Source organism: Nannospalax galili, unplaced genomic scaffold (assembly GCF_000622305.1).
Source record: "Nannospalax galili isolate Female #2095 unplaced genomic scaffold, S.galili_v1.0 scaffold1027, whole genome shotgun sequence".
Lineage (NCBI taxonomy): Eukaryota > Metazoa > Chordata > Mammalia > Rodentia > Spalacidae > Nannospalax > Nannospalax galili.
Genome location: NW_008355723.1, coordinates 26135 through 32516, shown reverse-complemented (window position 1 = coordinate 32516; position 6382 = coordinate 26135). Strand labels below are relative to the sequence as shown.

The 6382-nt window shown below is 42.2% G+C and overlaps 1 pseudogene; it reads right to left on the bottom strand.

Annotated features, from left to right (window-relative positions):
* Window positions 1-4263: 4263 nt before the first annotated feature.
* LOC103750141 lies at window positions 4264-6039 on the bottom strand (annotated as a pseudogene).
* Between the last annotated feature and the right edge of the window lie 343 nt (window positions 6040-6382).

Sequence of the window (6382 nt, the reverse complement as noted above, 5' to 3'; positions counted from 1 at the left end):
CCTTCCTGAGCTTTTTTCATCTTTGTAAAATTTTGTCTTACAGGAAATTGATCATAGTTGAGGTTTGAAGATAGGTGATTCAGTTATTTGATGTTAACTTAAGTCTGTTTTCACTATTTATGGTGCAATGGGTAATCTTTCCCCTAACTTATTTCACTTCTTTTTTCACGTGATGTAGATGAATATGTGAAAGTGAACTTTAAATTACCATGTGCAGTTGTCTTAGGGACTGATTAGATCACCTTTATTATAGCTGGCTCTGTTACTAAGGTAAGGCTATTCTCTACCATTGAAAGCTCCAGCCCAAAAACCAAACCTATGTGAAAACTTATGTTGCTCTCACATCTCTCTTCCCACACCCATATATACTAGAGAAGCACTCACTTCTTTATTTAGCCTTCTTTAGTTTTTTTTTGTTGTTGTTTATTTTGGTCTTTGTGAGATAAGGTCTCCCTGTCACCCTGTAGCCCCAGCTGGCCTGAAACTTGTAGACCAGGGTGGCCTTGAACTCACAGAGCTCTACCTGCCTCTGCCTCCCAAGTGTGGGGACTAAAGGCGAAAGTTGCTGGAATCATTATGTGCATTCATGCTCAGCTTACTCAGTGTGTTTAACCATTATTCTCTCAGGTTGATTGAGGATTTACAACTCAGAAATATGTATCAGAAGAAGTAGTATAATTTTGTAATTATGAAAATGAACTGTAAGAGTTCTGGGGCTGAATCCTAATATTTTTTTAAAAAATTTATTTAATAACCACATAATTAATAGTATTTCATTACAACATCATTGACAAAGTAGCAGTTTCCAGAGCAAAGATGCATTGAATCCTAATATTCTGAGTTGGCTATATGTCCCTTGGAAAATTGATAAACCTTTAAGCCTCAGTTTCATCTCTAAACTATAGAAACAGCAGTAATCCTCAGATTGATGTGAGGATTAAATAGTTTGCAGAAAAGGTTTTTCATGTTCCCTGGCTGTGCTGGATAGCTTTAGTGTCAACTTGACACACCTGGGTTGAGGGAGCCTCAATTGGAGAATTGCCTCTATTGGACTGGCCTGTGGCCATGTCTGAGGGGCATCTTCTTGATGAGTGATGTGGGAGGGCCCAGCCCATTGTGAGTGGTGCCACCCCTGGGCAGGTGGGCCTGTGTTGCATAAGAAAGCAGGCTGAGCAGGGGCCAGGGGAGCAAGCCTGTAAGCAGCGTTCCTCCATGGCCTGTGCTCCAGCTCCTGCCTCCAGGTTCCTGCCCTGAGTTTCTACCTTGGGCTCCCTGATGAACTGTGACCTGGGAGATGTAAGACAAATAAACCCCTTCCTCCCCAAGTTGGTACTGGTCAGAGTGTTTTGTCACAGCAATGAAGAACAAACTAGGACACTGGCACATAAACTCAGTACTGCTACAAAATAAACATGGATTTGAAAATTTTAATATCGGAGGCAGGGTATTAATGTATCTGGATCAACTATGATTTCTTTTTTCTTTTTTTTTGGTCTTTTTAAGACAAGGTCTTCCTGTTAGCCCCAGTGGCCTGGAACTTGATATGTAGACCAAGCTGGCCTTGAACTCACAGAGATCTGCCTGCCTCTGCCTAAATAAAGGTGTGTGCCATCACACCCGTCCTCAGCTATGATTTCTAAATGTTGGGGGCCTTGTTGCTAAGGTTGTAGTCCACCATGTCCGGAGCTTGGCACTGTATCGAGGACTCCCTTTCTCAGCAGGGGCTTCCTGTTCTTTGCCTGACCTTATCTGGAAAGTGCCTTCAAGCACAGATGCCTGGCCTTATTTGGAACATGACCTTGGCATAGGTACCTGCAATAAACTGCCCCCAGGTTTTTTCTATATGATAATTAGGCATTGTCCTATAGCCAGATAATAGGCTCCCCCTACTACATGTAAATAAAGCATACTGTGAGCACCTATCATGTAAAACTTTGGCTGCCACCTCCACCCTATATTTTTCCCTGACCCCCACTGAATAAACGAGCTGTAGCACTGAAACAGACTCCCAGAAGCTCTTTTCCATTGTGCTCACTGGCCTCACTGGCCATCCTGACCCTGTTCATCTGACCCCGTTCGTCACTTCTGCTCTCTTTGTTCTCGTGTGTCGGTGGCCAACGGCCCATGAGGGGAGGGAGAGACCCACATCTAAAGGGTTAAATATTCTTCAATACAATCCTAAAAATTCTTTGGTGCTTTTATTTTAGTAGTATGCAGCCAGAAATCAGATGTTTGAAATTTGCTGTAGAGTGAGTGCACTACCTCTAATGTTTTGTGTTTATTCCTTTTTTGCTCACTGCTCTTACTTTAATGACCTGCCCATAGTACTTACTGTCCATGCATTTAGTTCTTCAGTGTGTTACTCACATTTTACCTAGTTCCGTTTGCTCTTTACAAGAATGTCTCTGGCATAAAGTTCACTAAATACTGCTATGTGGCTTTTCATAATGCCTGTATGAATATTCAGCCCTTGGGTAGCAGTACCTATTTTTTTCATGTCTTTTTCAGTATTTCACATTTCTAACTTTTGCCATTCTGATTATTATAAAGTGTTATCTAATATTTGATTCCCCCCCGTTTTGTTTTGCATCGTCCCAGTTTTTTTTTTTTTTTTTTTTTTTGGTCAATTTTTTGCTCGTTATTAATCTGTACAAGAATCAAGTTTTGTTAAGTGTCTTTGCTATTATATTTCATTGAGTTTTGCTTTTATCCTATTTTTTTGTTGCTCTTTGTTTAAGCAGTATCTTAGATGCTCAGTTTTCAGTGTTAAGAAAGTGTTTTTAAAAAATTTTGGGGCTGGAGAGGTGGCTCAGTGGTTAAGAGCACTAACTGCTCTTGCAGAGGACCCAGGTTCGATTTCCAGCACCACATGGCGGCTAGTGAAGCAAATGTAGTGACCTGGAGGAGGAAGGGCTGAAACCCTTTGAACCCTTTAACTTAACCATGCTACCAAATTTTCTAGGGTCTCTTTTACTATTTTTTAATTATTTACTTAGGTGTATGAGTGTATTGCCTGTATTTGTGTAAGTGTTCCCATGTTTTTTCAATGCCTATGGAGGTCAGAAGAGGGCGTTAGACCCTGGAACTGGAGTTATGGATGGTTGCTTGTTAGCCACCATGTGGGTGCTGGGAATTGAACCTGGGTCCTCTTGCAAGAGTAGCCGGTGCTTTTAACTGCCGAGCCATCTCTCCAGCCCCTGTTAATATTATAGTATTTACAGACAAGTATTTGTCCAAATACTCCTTTAAACCTAGTTCATAAATTTTACTCATATTTTCATTTATATTTTCTAAATTTTTTCATGGTTTCTTGTTTACCCAACTATTTCTTAGATACTATCATGCAGGTCTATGAATTTTTAAAAAAATTTATTTCATGTATATGAATGTACTGTGTACATGTATGTAAATGGCACCTGTGTCATGCAGTGCCTGTGGAGGTGTAAGAGGATGTCAGATCCCCTGGAACTGGAATTAAGAATAATTGTTAGCCACCTTGTGGGTGTTGGGAATTGAACCTGGGTCCTCTCCAAGAGCAGCCAGTGCTCTTAACCACTTAGCCATCTCTCCAGCCCCAGGTCTATGAATTTTTTAAAGTTACCTCTTTTCTTTCTTTGTACCTGCTTTGTTTGCATTATTGTCAGAAAACGATTTGTATGGTTAACTTTTATTTATTTATTTTTTTGGTCTTTTTGAGCCAGGGTCTCCCTGTAGCCCCAGCTGTCCTGGAACTCACTATGTAGACCAGACTGCCTTTGAACTCAGAGATCTGCCAGCCTCTGCCTCCCCAGTGCTGGGATTAAAGGCATGCACCACCATGCCCGGCTCTGATTAACTTTTTAAAATTTGCTTGTTTTTTACTTTTTTCTGTCTCCACCTCCCATGTGCTGGATTATAGGCATGTACCATTCACTACACCCAAGTGCATGATGTTAAGTTTTTAGGAGACATTTTTTTTTTTCAGGCCCAGTTCATGATCAGTTTTGTGTATGCCTCCATTTATACTTGAAAGCTGTACTTTCTAAGTCTGTACTTGCCTAATTTTTCCTATTTCATTTACTTTTTTTTTTTTTTTTTTAATGTTGAGAAACAATTTAATCCCATGTTGAGAACTAAAGGAAGATCTTCCCCTCCTTATCCCAGATAAAAAGGGGCCAGGCCAATGGACCAGATGAGGCCTAACAGGTCTAGGACTATTTCTGGGCTTTGAGGGCCTGTCAGACAAGATGGCAAGCAGATGCTGGACAGGGGCACTTGGGCAGCCTATGATAGGCCAGCTTTCGACTCAACTGAACACGTATGCTGCTTCATGCCATAGACCAGGGGCAGCAGCAAGCCCATTATCATCAACATCTTGAGCCCCATGTGTTTGAGATAGATGCTGTGGCTCAGATGCCCAGCGCTGGAAGGTGGCCACATCCTTGGCAACTTGTGATAGCTGGAGTGTCATCATCATACTCCAAGAATTAGTGTAGATGTCAGTGGCCATGTGAATGGCCTGGCCTGGGAAGTACGGATTGAAGTAGAGACCTCATAATGATACTGCAGTGGGGGGCTCACAGCTCATGAGCAAGGGGAAAATACCCAAGTCTTTACCACCTTGCCTAGCTCACATGATATAATGGGGGATGGTGGGGGCCCCTCAAAGCTCTCTGTTGGCAGCTCTGGCAGTCTCAGGGTTGGGATACAGTTTTAGGAAATAGTTGGACAACTTCCCTAGCCCCATGAACATCTCCCCATCCTCATTGGGGCCATCCTGTACCTCCACCTCAGTCCTGTGTGTAGCATATGCCCATCAGGTGGTGGTAAGGTGTGTAATCCATGCTGTGGCAAGAAGTGCACACCTGCTTATATACCTGAAAAACTCCAGATGCTGGTGTGGTTCAGAGAGGAGAGGAGGCCAGGGTGAGAGACATGAATATATTGGGGGATGCAGCTCCAGGTCACTGGCACTCAACAGCTACCTCCGTACTCCAGCCACCAGCATGCCTAGCACTGACGGCATTACCTTCTGGCCCTGCCCCACGGGCCCAGAACCACCCCATGAAGTGAAGCCGCTGTTTGGCACCCTTTGGTGTGGCCACTGTTTCTGTCGGCCCCTCCTATTTAATTGTCTTTATGAGAGGTTTATATGTTAAAATTTTTCAGTCACGGTTGTGTATTGAATTCTATATGGAGCTCCACTGTTATATGTACATAGGTTTCTTTGTTGGCATATATAGTATATCCCCAGGAAAACTTTTCTTTTGAATTTTCTCAGTTACCAATATTGCTACATTAGTTCTCTTTTGCTTTGTTTTAAGAATTTATTACATTTGTGTATGTGTATGTGTCCATGCTCACTCAATGACATGCATGTAGAAGTAAACGTTTGCCCTATGAATCCTGAATTGAATGCATGTCTTCAGTCTTGGTGGTAAGCACCTTTACCTGCTGAGCTATCTCATAAGCTCCATCTTTTTATTTCCCTGAGGTTATCAATCTACCTTGTTTTGTATGTAATCTTTCTGAAAAGTTTTTGATATAATTTAAAAAAATATTTTATTTTTATTTTATGTGTATGCATATACTGCCTTCCTGTAGGTGAGTGGACCCAGGTTGTGCAGTGCCCACAGAGGACAGAAGAGACTGTTGGATCCCCTGGAACTGGAGTTACAGTTGTTTGCTGCCATGTGGGTGCTGGGATTCGAACCCGGGTCTTCTGAAAAACAGTGTTCTCAACTGCTGAGCCATCTCTCCAGCCCTTGTTTTAATTTTTTAAAAAATTTATTTTTATTGAATTCTTGAAACTTTCATACAAGACATTTTTAGATCATATTTAGACCTCCTACCCCCATAGCCTCCCCACCTGATTCCATGCATTCTGTCTGATATGTTAAGGTCCATCGAGCCAAGTTTGTGCCTCCAATTGTTCCTTGGTGCGAGTCCATCCACTGGAGACTATCTAGAGTCACTGCCTTCAGAGATAACCAGCTTCCCCTCTCCCAGTAGTCATCAGTTGCCAATAGTTTCTCACCTAAGGTTGAAGGTTTTTCCCATTTCTCCACTTCTATACTGGGTTTTTGTCTGCTTTGAGCTTACAAGGGTCTTGTGCATGCTGTCACCATTGCTGTAAGTTCATATGAGCAACTTCCTAGCCACTTGGAAAACTCTTTTCCTTGTCATCCTTTACCCCTGCCTGTTACAGTCTTTCTGCTCCCCTCTTCCACAGTTGTCCCTTCGTAAACCTTTACCACCTATCCCCGGGTGGTAAAGGTTTGACGTAGATATCCTCCAGAGGGACACTCTATAGTGTCTTATTCTCTGCACGTTGGCCACTTGTAGCTTTCTGAGTTAATTATGTGCTTCAATTTTGAGAGTTAAAAGAGATAGACTAGTATTT